The 16,657-nt window shown below is 45.7% G+C and overlaps 1 protein-coding gene across 2 annotated transcripts in view; it reads left to right on the top strand.

Moving 5' to 3' along the window:
- Positions 1-16,657, top strand: part of LOC115140705 (ATP-binding cassette sub-family A member 2-like) — a 157,166-nt gene that overhangs the window by 55,044 nt on the left and 85,465 nt on the right. The window lies entirely within an intron of this gene.

The raw sequence follows: 16,657 nt of genomic DNA, 5'->3' as shown, positions 1-16,657 counted from the left end.
TCAGCCACTAATTGTGCAAGTTCTCCCACTTAAAAAGATGAGACAGGCCTGTAATTTTCAACATACTTCAACTATGACAGACTAAATGAAAAAAAAAAATCCAGAAAATCACATTGTAGGATTTTTAATGAGTTTATTTGCAAATTATGGTGGAAAATAAGTATTTGGTCAATAACAAAAGTTTATCTCAATACTTTGTTATATACCCTTTGTTGGCAATGACAGAGGTCAAACGTTTTCTGTAAGTCTTCACAAGGTTTTCACACACTGGTTTTCACACACTGTTGCTGGTATTTTTGCCCATTCCTCCATGCAGATCTCCTCTAGAGCAGTGGTGTTTTGGGGCTGTTGCTGGGCAACACGGACTTATAACTCCCTCCAAAGATTTTCTATGGGGTTGAGATCTGGAGACTGGCTAGGCCACTCCAGGACCTTGAAGTGCTTCTTACGAAGCCACTCTTTCATTGCCCGGGCGGTGTGTTTGGGATCATTGTCATGCTGAAAGACCCAGCCACGTTTCATCTTCAATGCCCTTGCTGATGGAAGGAGGTTTTCACTCAAAATCTCACGATACATGGCCCCATTCATTCTCCCAGACTTTCTGGATTTTTTTTTCTCATTTTATCTGTCATAGTTGAAGTGTACCTATGATGAAAATTACAGGCCTCTCTCGTATTTTTAAGTGGGAGAACTTGCACAATTGGTGGCTGACTAAATACTTTTTTGCCCCACTGTATATGCATGTTCTAGCACCTGGTCCTGAGAAATAGGCCGTTTACTTTGGGAACGTTATTTTTCAAAACATAAAAATAGTGCCCCCTAGCTTCAAGAGGTTAAGTAGCCTTTTGGACCTAGACTTGGCACTCCGATTCCGATTGCCGTGGGGTAGCAAAGAGAACAGTCTATGACTTTGGTCTTTGAAGTTTTTGGGGCCTGCCTCTGAGACGGCCTAGTATAGAGGGCCTGGATGGCAGCAAGCTTGGCCCCAGTGATGTCTGTAGCGCCTTACGGTCGGATGCCAAACAACAGTTGCCATACCAGGTGGTGATGCAACTGGTTAGGATGCTCTCAATGGTGCAGCTCTAGATCTTATTGAGGATCTGGGGACCCATGCCAAATATTTTCAGTCTCCTGAGGGGGAATAGGCGTTGTTGTGCCCTCTTCTCAAATGTCTTGGTGTGTTTGGACCCTGATAGTTTGTTGGTGATGAGGACACCAAGAAACTTGAAGCTCTCGACCCGCTCTACTACAGCCCTGTCGATGTGAATGGGGGCATGTTTGACCCTCCTTTCCCTGTAGTCCACAATCACCTTTTTTGTCTTGATCACATTGAGGGAGAGGTTGTTATCCTGGCACCAAACTGTCAGGTCTCTGACCTCCTCCCTATAGGCTGTCTCATCGCTGTCGGTGATCAGTCCTACCACCATTGTGTCGTCAGCAAACTTAATGATGGTGTTGGAGTTGTGTTTGGCCACGCAGTAGTGGGTGAACAGGGAGTACAGGAGGGGACTAAGCACGCACCCCTGAGGTGCCCCCGTGTTGAGAATCAATGTGGCTGATGTGTTGCTGCTAATTCTTACCACCCGGGGACAGCCCATCAGGAAGTCCAGGATCCAGTTGCAGTGGAAGGTGTTTAGTCCTAGGGTCCTTGGCTTTGTGATGAGCTTTGTGGGTACTATGGTGTTGTACGCTGAGCTGTAGTCAATGAACAGCGTTCTCACATAGATGTTCATTTTGTCCAGGTGGGAAAGGGCAGTGTGGAGTGCAATTGAGATTGCATCATCTGTGGATCTATTGGGGTGGTATGCTGGTGTTGACCCGCCTTTCAAAGCATTTCATGGCTACAGAGTGAGTGATTGCTACGGGGCAGTAGTCATTTAGGCAGATTACCTTGGAGTTTTGGGGCATAGGGACTGTGGTGGTCAGCTTGCAGCATGTAGGTATTACAGACTTGATTAGGGAGAGTTTGAAAATGTCAGTGAACACTTGTCCAAGCATGAACAGGTCCGCACATGTTTTGATTACACGTCCTGGTAATCCGTCTGGCCCAGCTGCCTTGTGAATGTTGACCTGTTTAAAGGTCCTACTCACATCGGCTATGGAGAGTGTATCACACAGTCATCCAGAACCGCTGGTGTTCTCATACATGCTTCCGTATTGCTTGCATCGAAGTAGGCATAAAAGGCATTTAGCTCGTCTGGTAGGCTTGCGTCACTGGGCAGCTCGCGGGTGGGTTTACTTTTACAGTTTGCAAGCATTTCCAACGAGCGTCTAAGCCGGTGTAGTAGGATTCAATCTTAGTCCTGTATTGATGCTTTGCCTGTTTGATGCTTCATCTGATTAAATAGCGGGATGTCTTATAAGCATCTGGATTAGTGTCCCACTCCTTGAACACTGCAACTCTAGTCTAGCTCATTGTGGATTTTGCCTGTAATCCTTGGCTTCTGGTTGGGATATGCACGTACAGTCACTGCGGGGATGACGTCATTGATGCACTAATTGAGGAAACTGGTGACTGAGGTGTTATACAACTCAATGTCATCGGATGAATCATGGAACACATTCCAGTCTGTGCTAGCAAAACAGTACTGTAGCTTAGCATCTGCGTCATCTGACCACTTCCGATTATTGAGCGAGTCACTGCTTTACGAGTCACTGTTCACAAGGAACTAACTAGGCTGCTGAAAAGAGAGAGAAAGAAAGAAATAAAGAAAAAGAGTGAGAGAAAGAAAGAGAGAGAGTGGGAGAAAAGAGAGAAATGAAACAGAGAGAGACAGAGAGAGAGAGTAGACTGCAGACAGTAGATGAGAGAGGGAAACAGTGGGTTCAGTTGTTCTTAGTTACAGGGTAAAGCAACAAAAGGTCCCAGAGGCAGCGCCTCCACGATTTTTTTTTATGTATTTCCCCTTTATTTAAGCAGGTAGGCTAGTTGAGAACAAGTTCTCATGTGTAACTGCGACCTGGCCAAGATAAAGCATAGCAATTCGACATACCACAACACAGAGTTACACATAGGATAAACAAAACATAGTCAATAATACAGTAGAACAAAAGAAAACAAAATGTCTATATACAGTGAGTGCAAATGAGGTAAGATAAGAGAGTTAAGGCAATAAATAGGCCATGGTGGCGAAGTAATTACAATAGCAATTAAACACTGGAATGGTAGCTGTGCAGAAGATGAATGTGCAAGTAGAGATACTGGGGTGCAAAGGAGCAAGATAAATAAATAAATACAGTATGGGGATGAGGTAGATAGATAGATAAGCTGTTTACAGATGGGCTATGTACAGGTGCAGTGATCTGTGAGCTGCTCTGACAGCTGGTGCCTAAAGCTAGTGAGGGAGATATGAGTCTCCAGCTTCAGAGATTTTTGCAGTTCGTTCCAGTCATTGGCAGCAGAGAACTGGAAGGAAAGTTGGCCAAAGGAAGTGTTGGCTTTGGGGATGACCAGTGAAATATACCTGCTGGAACGTGTGCTACGAGTGGGTGCTGCTATGGTGACCAGTGAGCTGAGATAAGGTGGGGATTTACCTAGCACTTGTAGATAAGCTGTAGCCTGTGGGTTTGGCGACGAGTATGAAGCGAGGGCCAACCAACAAGAGCGTACAGGTCACAATGGTGGGTAGTGTATGGGGCTTTGGTGACAAAACGGATGGCACTGTGATAGACTGCAACCAGTTTGTTCAGTAGAGTGTTGGAGGCTATTTTATAGATGACATCACCGAAGTCGAGGCTCGGTAGGATGGTCAGTTTTACGAGGGTACGTTTGGCAGTATGAGTGAAGGATGCTTTGTTGCGATATAGGAAGCCAATTCTAGATTTAATTTTGGATTGGAGATGCTTAATGTCAGTCTAGAAGGAGAGTTTACAGTCTAACCAGACACCTAGGTATTTGTAGTTGTCCACGTATTCTAAGTCAGAGCCGTCCAGAGTAGTGATGCTGGACGGGCGAGCAGGTGCAGGCAGTGATCGGTTGAATAGCATGCATTTAGTTTTACTTGCGTTTAAGAGCAGTTTGAGGCCACGGAAGGAGAGTTGTATGGCATTGAAGCTCGTCTGGAGGTTAGTTAACACAGTGTCCAAAGAAGGGACAGAAGTATACAGAATCGTGTCGTCTCCTTAGAGGTGGATCAGAGAATCACCAGCAGGAAGAGCAACATCATTGATGTATTCAGAGAAGAGAGTCGGCCCGAGGATTGAACCCTGTGGCACCCTCATAGAGACTGCCAGAGGTCCGGACAACAGGCCCTCCGATTTGACACACTGAACTCTATCAGAGAAGTAGTTGGTGAACCAGGCAAGGCAATCATCTGAGAAACCAAGGCTGTCGAGTCTGCCAATAAGAATGTGGAGATTGACAGAGTCAAAGCCTTGGCCAGGTCGATGAATACGGCTGCACAGTAATGTCTCTTATCGATGGCGGTTATGATGTCATTTAGGACCTTGAGCGTGGCTGAGGTGCACCCATGACCAGCTGTGGAACCAGATTGCATAGCGGTGAAGATACGGTGGGATTCGAAATGGTCGGTAATCTGTTTGTTAACTTGGCTTTCAAAGACCTTAGAAAGACAGGGTAGGATAGATATAGGTCTGTAGCATTTTGGGTTAGTGCTAACAGTTAGTAGGCCGAGGCAGCTTTCCAATCTTTGGGAATCTCAGATGATACGAAAGAGAGGTTGAACAGGTTAGTAATAGGGGTTGCAACAATTTCGGCACATAATTTTAGAAAGAGAGGGTCCAGATTGTCTAGCCCGGCTGATTTGTGGGGGTCCAGATTTTGCAGCTCTTTCAGAACATCAGCTATCTGGATTTGGGTAAAGGAGAAATGGTGGGGGCCTTGGCGGGTTGCTGTGGAAGGTGCCGGGCAGTTGACCGGGGTAGGGCTAGCCAGTTGGAAAGCATGGCCAGCCGTAGAGAAACGCTTATTGAAATTCTCAATTATAGTGGATTTATCGGTGGTGACAGTGTTTCCTAGTCTCAGAGCAGTGGGCAGCTGGGAGGAGGTGCTCTTTTTCTCCATGGACTTTACAGTGTGCCAGAACTTTTTTGAGTTAGTACTACAGGATGCACATTTCTGTTTGAAAAAGCTAGCCTTAGCTTTCCTAACTGCCTGTGTATATTTGTTCCTAACTTCCCTGAAAAGTTGCATATCACGGGGGCTATTCGATGCTAATGCAGAACGCCACAGAATATTTTTGTGCTGGTCAAGGGCAGACAGGTCTGGAGTGAACCAAGGACTATATCTATTCCTAGTTCTACATTTTTTGAATGGGGCATGCTTATTTAAGATGGTGAGGAATGCGCTTTTAAAGAATAGCCAGGCATCATCTACTGACGGGATGAGGTCAATGTCATTCCAGGATACCCCAGCCAGGTCGATTAGAAAGGCCTGCTCGCAGAAGTGTTTTAGGGAGCGTTTGACAGGGATGAGAGGTGGTCGTTTAGTCGCAGACCCATTACGGATGCAGGCAATGAGGCAGTGATCGCTGAGATCTTGATTGAAAACAGCAGAGGTGTATTTGGAGGGCGAGTTAGTTAGGATGACATCTATGAGGGTGCCCGTGTTTACGGATTTGGAGTTGTACCTGGTAGGTTCATTAATAATTGATGTGAGATTGGGGGCATCAAGCTTGGATTGTAGGATGGCCGGGGTGTTAAGCATGTCCCAGTTTAGGTCACCTTGTAGCACGAGCTCAGAAGATAGATGGGGGTGGCAATCAATTCACATATGGTATCGAGGGTACAGCTGGGTGCAGAGGGAGGTCTATAGCAAGTGGCAACAGTGAGAGACTTGTTTCTGGAAAGGTGAATAGTAGAAGCTCAAATTGTTTGGGAACAGAACTCTGCAGGCTATCTTTGCAGTAGATTGCAACACCGCCCTATTTAGCAGTTCTATCTTGGTGGAAAATGTTATAGTTAGCAATGGAGATTTCAGGGTTCTTGATGGTTTTCCTAAGCCAGGATTCAGACACGGCTAAGAAATCCGGGTTGGCAGAGTGTGCTAAAGCAGTGAGTAAAACAAACTTAGGCAGTAGGCTTCTAATGTTAACATTTATGAAACCAAGGCTTTTACGGTTACAGAAGTCAACAAATGAGAGCACCTGGGGAGTGGGAGTGGAGCTAGGCACTGTAGGACCTGGATTAACCTCTACATCACCAGAGGAACAGAGGAGAAGTAGGATAAGGGTACGGCTAAATGCTGTACGAACTGGCCGTCTAGCACGTTCGGAACAGAGAGTAAAAGGAGCAGGTTTCTGGGCACGATAGCATAGATTCAAGGCATAGTGTACAGACAAAGGAAAGAGAGGATGTGAGTACATTGGAGATAAACCTAGGCATTTAGTAATGATGAGAGAGATATAGTCTCTATAGACTTTTAAACCAGGTGATGTCATCGCATATGTAGGAGGTGTGACAAGATGGTTGGTTAAGGCATATTGAGCAGGGCTAGAGGCTCTACAGTGAAATAAGACAGTAATCACTAACCAGGACAGCAATGGACGAGGCATATTGATATTAGAGAGAGGCATGCGTAGCCAAGTGAACATATGGGTCCAGTGAGTGGTTGGGCTGACTAGGGACACGGCTATTCAGACAGTTAGCAGGCCGATGCTAACGCGCTAACAGTTAGTAGGCCGAGGCTAAACAAGCTAGCAGTTAGCAGACCGGGGCTGGCAAGTTAGCAGTTAGCAGACCGGGGCAGACAAGCTAGCAGTTAGCAGACCGGGGCTAGGAAGTTAGCCTTTGGGGGACGTCGCGATGGGAGTAAGTCTGTTTTTGCCTCTTCGTGCGGTGACGTTGATAGACCAGTCGTGGAATTAGTAGGGTTCCAAGTAACTCTAGGTAGCTAGCAGGCCTAGCAGGTTAGCAGAATGGGCCTTCAGCAGGCGTCGCGCCTGAGGGGCCTGTTGGAATCCTCGGGTAGATTATGTCGATATTCCAGTCGTAGAGGATCGGCAGGGGACCGTGCCCCGTACCGGCAGTAGAAGGGGTCCGGATATTGTAGCCCGGGAGTGGGCTTCGGTGGTAGCACAGGAGCCCTGGCCGGGCTAGCTTCAGGCTAATTGGTGCTTGCTCCGGGATGGAAACACTAGCCAGGAGTGGTCACCCGGGATTGCGGTTAGCTAGTTGCAAAGATCCAGATGAAAATGTTCAGAGTTTGCGGTAGGAATCTGGGGTCATCCGGAACCGCTGCCGCGGTCATCCCCCTCTTCAAAGGGGGAGACACCCTGGACCCAAACGGTTACAGACCTATATCCATCCTGCCCTGCCTATCTAAGGTCTTCGAAAGCCAAGTCAACAAACAGATCACTAACCATCTCGAATCCCACCGTACCTTCTCCGCTGTGCAATCTGGTTTCCGAGCCGGTCACGGGTGCACCTCAGCCACGCTCAAGGTACTAAACAATATCATAACCGCCATCGATAAAAGACAGTACTGTGCAGCCGTCTTCATCGACCTGGCCAAGGCTTTCGACTCTGTCAATCACCATATTCTTATCGGCAGACTCAGTAGCCTCGGTTTTTCTAATGACTGCCTTGCCTGGTTCACAAACTACTTTGCAGACAGAGTTCAGTGTGTCAAATCGGATGGCATGTTGTCCAGTTCTCTGGCAGTCTCTATGGGGGTGCCACAGGGTTCAATTCTCGGTCCGACTCTTTTCTCTGTATATATCAATGATGTTGCTCTTGCTGCGGGCGATTCCCTGATCCACCTCTTTGCAGACGACACCATTTTGTATACTTCTGGCCCTTCCTTGGACACTGTGCTATCTAACCTCCAAACGAGCTTCAACGCCATACAACACTCCTTCCGTGGCCTCCAACTGCTCTTAAACGCTAGTAAAACCAAATGCATGCTTTTCAACCGTTCGCTGCCTGCACCCGCACGCCCGACTAGCATCACCACCCTGGATGGTTCTGACCTAGAATATGTGGACATCTATAAGTACCTAGGTGTCTGGCTAGACTGTAAACTCTCCTTTCAGACTCATATCAAACATCTCCAATCCAAAATCAAATCTAGAATCGGCTTTCTATTTCGCAAACAAAGCCTCCTTCACTCACGCCGCCAAACTTACCCTAGTAAAACTGACTATCCTACCGATCCTCGACCTCGGCGATGTCATCTACAAAATGACTTCCAACACTCTACTCAGCAAACTGGATGCAGTTTATCACAGTGCCATCCGCTTTGTTACTAAATCACCTTATACCACCCACCACTGCGACCTGTATGCTCTATTCGGCTGGCCCTCGCTACATATTTGTTGCCAGACCCACTGGCTCCAGGTCATCTACAAGTCCATGCTAAGTAAAGCTCTGCCTTATCTCAGTTCACTGGTCACGATAACAACACCCAGCCGTAGCACACGTTCCACCGGGTATATCTCACTTATCATCCCCAAAGCCAACACCTCATTTGGCCACCTTTCCTTCCAGTTCTCTCCTGCCTGTGACTGGAACAAATTGCAAAAATCGTTGAATTTGGAGAATTTTACCTCCCTCACCAACTTGAAACATCTGCTATCTGAGCAGCTAACCGATCGCTGCAGCTGTACATAGTCCATCGGGAAATAGCCCACCCAATTGACCTACCTCATCCCCATACTGTTTTTATTTATTTACTTTTCTGCTCTTTTGCACACCAGTATCTCTACCTGCACATGACCATCTGATCATGTATCACTCCAGTGTTAATCTGCTAAAATTGTAATTATTTGCCTACCTCCTCATGTATTTTGCACACAATATATATAGACTAATTTTTTTTAATTGACTTTATTGTTTATTGTTTACTCCATGTGTAACTCTGTGTTGTTGTCTGTTCACACTGCTATGCTTTATCTTGGCCAGGTCGCAGTTGTAAATGAGAACTTGTTCTCAACTAGCTTACCTGGTTAAATGAAGGTGAAATAAAAAATATATTTAAAAAAATATGGAGAGAAATAGGTCCGTTATGCTTTGGTTTGAGTCACGTTGTTCGAACTGGTGAGAGCTTTCCGAGCTAAACGTAAGCTGATGACCGCTAGCAATGGTTTGCTGACTGATAGCTGGTAGGTAGTTAGCTGGCTAGCTTCAGTTAAGGGATTCCAGATCGAAGTAAATAGAAATACTTTAGATAAAAGCAGATCCGCGCTACATTGGGTGAGGCGGGTTGCCGGAGAGTATTTAGAAGTTGAGGTTTCGGAAAATATTTTTTAAAGATATGCGAAGAAAAAGATGTAAAAAGATATATACAAGGGACACGACAGGACAAAGACGTCTGACTGCTACGCCATCTTGGAAGAGAATGCATTAATTGCAGTGATGAAGCCGATAATTCAGATATATTTTATGCATAAATGTCCATTGGGTCCCGAGTTGACTGGTATTGATTAAAAGCGACGGCACCACAAGCAGAAAGATCCAAGTTTGTTTGTGATGCACACAGTTTGCCTGGTAAATAAACAACACACAGATGCGCAAAGAGTTGAGCAGAATTATTCTTAGTTGTGTTCTTTTTCCTTCGCTGACCTTAATGAACCACTACTAACTGGGTCTCCCAGCCTGGACATCGGACCATTCGTTCTGCCTACATCCCTTCACTGACCCCCTTAGAGAGCTAGGGAGCTGTTCCTCTGGACATATTGGTCAAGTTCTAGGCCGACTACATTAACAGATGTTGCATTGCCAATGGTTTGGGTCATTGATTGTGCATTCGGACATCAGACTGCCATATCATATGATGTGGTTAGAGAATATGTACATGTGGGAACTGACATGTGTCACCCTGGAACGCGGCCATGATAACCCATACAAATGAATATCAGATCAAACGCTGACAGACCAGTTTCATGGTTATCAGTTTCCAGTCAATCAAATCCAATGACAATTAAAAAAGAAGGTAAACAATACGCTTGAGTTAGCCTGGGGTGGGTCAGACACTCTTTATAGGCTGAGGCCACAGAGCGAGAGGGAGGGATAAATAAGAGAGAAAGCAGATAGCCATGCATGAGATGGAACATCGATTCTGAAGGAGTGTTTGAAAATCATACCAAAGCCAGGAAAACTCCACTGGTAGAGCCAATAGAGCTTAAGGTTAGGGAGAACAGAGAACATAGCGGGATAGAAGAGAGAGTGAGATAATTAGGGAGGGATAAACATTGGTCCAGACTCAGAACGCTTATATTCATTAGGTACCAAAAGGAAGTTAACGAGCCAGAACGGGGAGGGACCTACCTGAATTTGTCCAATAAAAATGGCTTGTTTTCATTTTTCTTTTCAGAACGTTTTGCTATGGTGTACACTAATGAATATGACCTAGCTGTGCCCAACATTGCAGGAGTCTTTCCCAGATGTTATACAGTAGCATTTAGCCTCCTACCTGCCTGTGTCTATGAGGGCCCAGGTCAGAAGTAGTGCACTATAGGGAATAGGGCTCTGGTCTAATGTAGTGCACTATATAGGGAATAGGCCTCTGGTCTAAAGTAGTGCACTATATAGGGAATAGGACTCTGGTCTAAAGTAGTGCACTATATAGGGAATAGGGCTCTGGTCTAAAGTGGACCCTTCCCTATCCTGGGGAAATAAGTGTCTGTCTGCTGCTCAAGCTAGCTTGTTATATATGACGGAGTAGTGTGGAGAATCAATCCAGTGCAATTGACCAGGGGTTCCATTCTGGCTCAGCTCTGTGCTCCAGTTGCCTGATGTGTGACTGATTGAGCCCGAACCCTTTGGATAAGCTGCTCTGCAATATTCAGCCCATTTCATTTCCTCCATCTCCCCTCCGTGCCCACCCACACACTCTGTATTTCCCTAAACCTCAGACATTGGCTACATTGTTTGCCTGTCCCCAATGGCACCCTATAGCCTACATAGTACCACTATGGGCCCTAGTCAAAAGCAGTGCACTTCATAGTGAATAGGGTGCCATTTGGAATGCAAGACTGTACAGTGACGCAGTATAAAATGTTTCAATGGCATGGCTGGAATGCAATTACATAGGACTCTAAAATCATATTTCCGTCCCTGTTCTCTCTCTCTCTCCTCTTCCTGTTTACTTTCTCTCAACTCTCCTCTTCCTGCTCTTTCTCGCTCACCTCTTCCCTTCCTGTTCTCTCTCTCCCCTCTCACCTCCATGTTCTCTCTCTCCCCTTCTTCCTGTTCTCTCTCTTGTTCTCTCTTTCTTTTTCTCTCTCTCCCCCCTCTCTCTCTCTCTCTCTCTCCCTCTCTCTCTCTCTCTCTCTCTCTCTCTCTCTCTCCTCTTCCTGGTCTCTCTCCCCTCCCTGTTCTCTCTCTCTCTCTCTCCCTTTCCTGGTCTCTCTCCCCTCTCCCCTCCCTGTTCTCTCTCTCTCTCTCTCTCTCTCTCTCTCTCTCTCTCTCTCTCTCTCTCTCTCTCCCCTCTTCAGGTTTTGTCAAATTAACTTCAGATTTTAATTTGTAGCAAGAATTTACACAGCAGGTTAGGACAATTAATGTAGCAGGTTAACATAACTTGGTGAAGGTTAGGAAAAGGGTAAGGGTTAGCTAAAATGAAAAGCTGAATTCCTTTTAGCCATGACCCTCTCCCCTCCTTGTTCTCACTCTCTCTCTCCCATCCCGGTTCTCTCTCTCTCCCATCCCGGTTCTCTCTCTCTCCCATCCCGGTTCTCTCTCTCTCCCCTCCTTGTTCTCACTCTCTCTCTTCCATCCCGGTTCTCTCTCTCTCCCCTCCTTGTTCTCACTCTCTCTCTTCCATCCCTCTCTCTCTCCCCTCCTTGTTCTCACTCTCTCTCTCCCATCCCGGTTCTCTCTCTCCCCTCCTTGTTCTCACTCTCTCTCTCAATCCCGGTTCTCTCTCTCCCTCCTTGTTCTCACTCTCTCTCTCTTCCTGTTCTCTCTCTCTTTCTCTATACAGACCTAATCAGGGCCATCTGAATGGTGTTTGGGTAGTAAATGAGTTTAGTGTCTTTGTAGTGTTAGATTATCACAAAGGTGAATGTTGTTGTTTGTTGAATAACATCAGATGACCTGTGGAGCCTGTAGTTGCAGCGCGTCTGTGTTACAATAATTATGTGTTTAGACCAGGGATGCAAAAATTGTCATACCATTTGGTATAGTGGGACAATGAAGAGGGTGATGGCAAAAGCAAGCAAGCACGGTGATATGCATTGCTATGGTGATTTCAGTAAACAAACAGTGCAAATCAATATCCAGTAGAAAGCAAATCTACGGCAGACGGCAAGGACTGTGGCGGCAAGTCCCATCTACCGAGGTCGGCATTCACCGCCAGCCTCAACGTCATTTATCGTCATTCTCTCATTGAAAACAACGACATCCGGCTTGCCTTGTTCCTCGCACCATCGAAACTCAGCATAACCCTGTACCTCTCTGCACCACCTCTGCAGTATTGAGGACAGCAGCTGAAGAAAGACGCTTTGGCACACCTATAAAGAATGGAAGATATACAGCACAATCAGAAGTTATTCAGACCCCTTGACTTTTTCCACATTTTGTTACGTTACAGCCTTATTCTAAAATGGACACATTACCCCATAATTACGAATCAAAAACAGGTTTTTTGAAATGTCAGCAAAAAAAAATGCAAAAAAAATTAAATATCACATTTACATACAGTGGGGCAAAAAAGTATTTAGTCAGCCACCAATTGTGCAAGTTCTCCCACTTAAAAAGATGAGAGAGGCCTGTAATTTTCATCATAGGTACACTTCAACTATGACAGACAAAATGAGAGAAAAAAAATCCAGAAAATCACATTGTAGGATTTTTAATGAATTTATAGGCCTCTCTCATCTTTTTAAGTGGGAGAACTTGTACAATTGGTGGCTGACTAAATACTTTTTTGCCCCACTGTAAGTATTCAGACCCTTTACTCAGTACTTTGTTGAAGCACATTTGGCAGCAATTACAGACTCAAGTCTTTTTGGGTATGACACTACAAGCTTGGCACATCTGTATTTGTGGAATTCCTCCCATTCTTCTCTGCAGATTCACTCAAGCTCTGTCAGGTTGGATGGGGAGTGTCGCTGCACAGCTATTTTCAGATCTCTCCAGAGATATTTGATTGGGTTCAAGTCTGGACTCTGGCTGGGACCCTCAAGGACATTCAGAGACCTGAAGCCACTCCTGCGTTGTCTTGGCTGTATGCTTAGGGTCGTTGTCCTGTTGGAAGGTGAACCTTCACCCCAGTCTGAGGTCCTGAGTGCTCTGGAGCCTATTTTCATTAAGGATCTCTCTATACTTTGCTCCACTCATCTTTCCCTCAACCCTGACTAGTCTCCCAGTCTCTAGTTCAATCTAGTTCATTCTTGTTTTCATCAGATCAGAGAATCTTGTTTCTTATGGTCTGAGAGTCTTTAAGTGCCTTTTAGACTTGTGGAAACTTCAAGCGGGCTGTCATGTGCCTTTTACTGAGGAGTGCCTTCCGTCTGGCCACTCTACCATAAAGGCATGATTGATGGGGTGCTGTGGAGATGGTTGTCCTTCTGGAAGTTTCTCCTATCTCCACAGAGGAACTCTGGAGCTCTGTCAGAGTGACCATCGGGTTCTTGATCACCTGCCTGACCAAGGTCCTTCACCCCCGACTGCTCCGTTTGGCTGGGAGGCCAGCTCTAGGAAGAGTCTTTGTGGTTCCAAACTTCTTCTATTTAAGAATGATGGAGGCCACTGTGTTCTTGGGGACCTTCAATTCTGCTGAAATTTTTTGGTACCCTTCCCTAGATCTGTGCCTCATCACAATCCTGTCTCGGAGCGCTATGGACAATTCCTTCAACCTCATGGCTGGATTTTTGCTCTGACATGCACTGTCAACTCTGAGACCTTATATAGACCGGTGTGTGCCTTTCCAAATCATGTCCAATCATTTGAATTTATCAAAAGTGGACTCCTATCAAGTTGTAGAAACATCTCAAAGATGATCAATGGAAACAGGACGCACCTGAGCTCAATTTCTAATCTCATAGCAAAGTGTCTGAATACTTATGTAAATAAGGTATTTAAGTTTTATATTTGAAATACATTTGCAAAATATAAAACTTTTTTTTTTTGCTTTGTCATTATGGGGTATTGTGTGTATCCTCTTGAAGGATACACACAGATATAGGCACTGCCAAACTCAGGGGATCTGTTTAATATTCAAATCAAGGGTTTGTGTTTTTCTTTTTAGGTCAGAGAAATCAATATAAGCTGGAGAAATTCTAACAAGAGACAAGCGCCCTCTCGATAAAGATTTCTTTCAGTGTGTGTGTGTGTGTGTGTGTGTGTGTGTGTGTGTGTGTGTTTGTGTGTATGTGTGTGTGTGTGTGTGTGTGTGTGCCTAGCAGTGTCAGAGAGAGTAGTGGTATTTTAATCCTCAGAATCTTATAACAGAAGCTTTGTTGAGTGGGGTCAGTTGGGCCTTTGTGCTTTGTGAGAGAAGCATGTCAAAGAGCTGTTTTGTCTGTCATGACCTTCACAGATAGACACATAGGGACGAAGTCTGTGACCCCTCTGTCTCTCTTGTAAATAAGAGACAACTAAGGCAGAGCAGGGTGACACTTTGTCTATATGTGTCTATCTGTGCACACAAACACGCACGCACACACACACACACACACACACACACACACACACACACACACACACACACACACACACACACACACACACACACACACACACACACACACACACACACACACCTGCGCTGTCACTCAGTCACTTGTCCATCATTCCTTTCTCTGGTGACTCAGCACTATGATCGAACAGATGGCCGTACACACATGCACTGTTTGTGTGTGGGTGTGTCTGCGTGTTTGTATGGGTTTGGTTGTGGCAGAGAGAAAGAGAGAGAGAGGGAGAGAGAGGAGGGGATGAGAGAGAGAGGGATGAGAGAGAGGGGGGGTGGGAGAGAGGGGGGATGAGAGAGAGGGTCGAATGATAGAGAGAGAGAGAGAGAGAGAGAGAGGGGGATGAGAGTGAGAGAAGAATGAGAGAGAGAGAGAGAGAGAGAGAGAGAGAGAGGGGGATGAGAGAGAGAGTGGTGTGAGAGAGATAGAAAGAGAGAAGTCTCAGTTTGCGTACTCTCACTGGTGACTCAGTTTGCGTACTCTCGCTGGTGTCTCAGTTTGCGTACTCTCGCTGGTGTCTCAGTTTGCGTACTCTCGCTGGTGTCTCAGTTTGCGTACTCTCGCTGGTGTCTCAGTTTGCATACTCTCGCTGGTGTCTCAGTTTGCATACTCTCGCTGGTGTCTTAGTTTGCATACTCTCGCTGGTGTCTTAGTTTGCATACTCTCGCTGTTGTCTTAGTTTGCGTACCCTCTCATCTCCATACCACACTTTTAATGACATTTTGTGATTATGTTTAACACAATGCATTATATGCATCATACTTCAATGTGCCCAATAATGCAGACCACACTTCAGCTGAAGAATTGCTGAGGTTTAAATCAGGACACGACAGCTCTAGTTGGACAGCGGGTTAGACCAGGTGACCAGGGTAGATGGGGAGAACTGGGCTGTGTCCCAAATGGCACTGTATTCCCTACGTAATGCACCACTTTTGACCAGGACCTATGGGGACACAGCCCATGTCCCTTCAGGTGATCAGTGATTGCCACTCCCAGAGAACGAGGCTTGGCCTTTATGGGCCCAGCAGAGAAGACTGTAGCAGAGGGTCTCCCTTCGTCTTTCTCTCTCCACCCCCCTCCCATCTCTCTCTCTCTCTCTCTCTCTCTCTCTCTCTCTCTCTCTCTAAAACATAGCTACCGTTCCTCCACATTCTTGATGTGAACTATGAACTTGCCGTTTATCAGGCTCAAGGCATGTAATTGAATGTTCAGAGAGTGATAGTGTCTCTCGTAGTGAGGCTAGGAAGGAAGAAATAGACCCCAGATTTGTATTTAATTTGTGTATTTAACCTTTATCTGACGAGGCAAGTCAATTAAGTCCAAATTCTTATTCACAATGACGGCGAGGGGCGTGTGCAGCGCTGAATAAATGAAAGTACAGAGAAGAAAAAAGGGGGAATGTGGTAGTTATGAAATCCTTCCTAATGGAGGAATAAACTATCAACATTTCCTTTTCCAGTATTGATCAGAACTGAAGAGGTCATTAGCTGCTGTTTGTGGCTGGTGGTTCTATGTCTCTGCAGTTGTCTGTGAATCAATCTTCCTTTCTGCTGTGCTTTCACTACTGGATGTCTGTCTTCTCTCAGAGTGTGTGAAACTGAACATGACCAATAACCACAGCTGCCCTGATTTGAGTGTGTGAGTGTGTGTGGCACCCTCCTCTTCTTCATAAGCATATCATATCTGTAACAGACCACTTTAGAAAGCACTGGCAGTATAAAGCCAAAAGTGCATGATTAGCAAATGGACACCCTTCACACCAAGTCTCTGATTTAATGGGCTAAGTCAACTCAATCCATTCACTGTGTTGATCCATCACCAAGTCAATTACAATCCACAAGGAGTGGTTCAGCGTGGAAAGCAAATCAGTATCTAACTGGATGACTTAAATGTAAATGTAAATGTATCCTTGTAGTTGTTTACTGTAGTAAACACACTACGGCCTACACTGGTTTATCTGTTCAGCGGTTTAACTCTCTCGCTGTGTCTCTCACTCTCTCTCTCGCCTCCCCTCCCCCTTTCTCCCTCCCTCCCTCTCTCTAACTCACCCTCCCTCCTTCTCTCTC

Source organism: Oncorhynchus nerka, linkage group LG13 (assembly GCF_034236695.1).
Source record: "Oncorhynchus nerka isolate Pitt River linkage group LG13, Oner_Uvic_2.0, whole genome shotgun sequence".
NCBI classification, from domain to species: domain Eukaryota; kingdom Metazoa; phylum Chordata; class Actinopteri; order Salmoniformes; family Salmonidae; genus Oncorhynchus; species Oncorhynchus nerka.
This window is presented reverse-complemented; position numbering and strand designations above follow the sequence as displayed.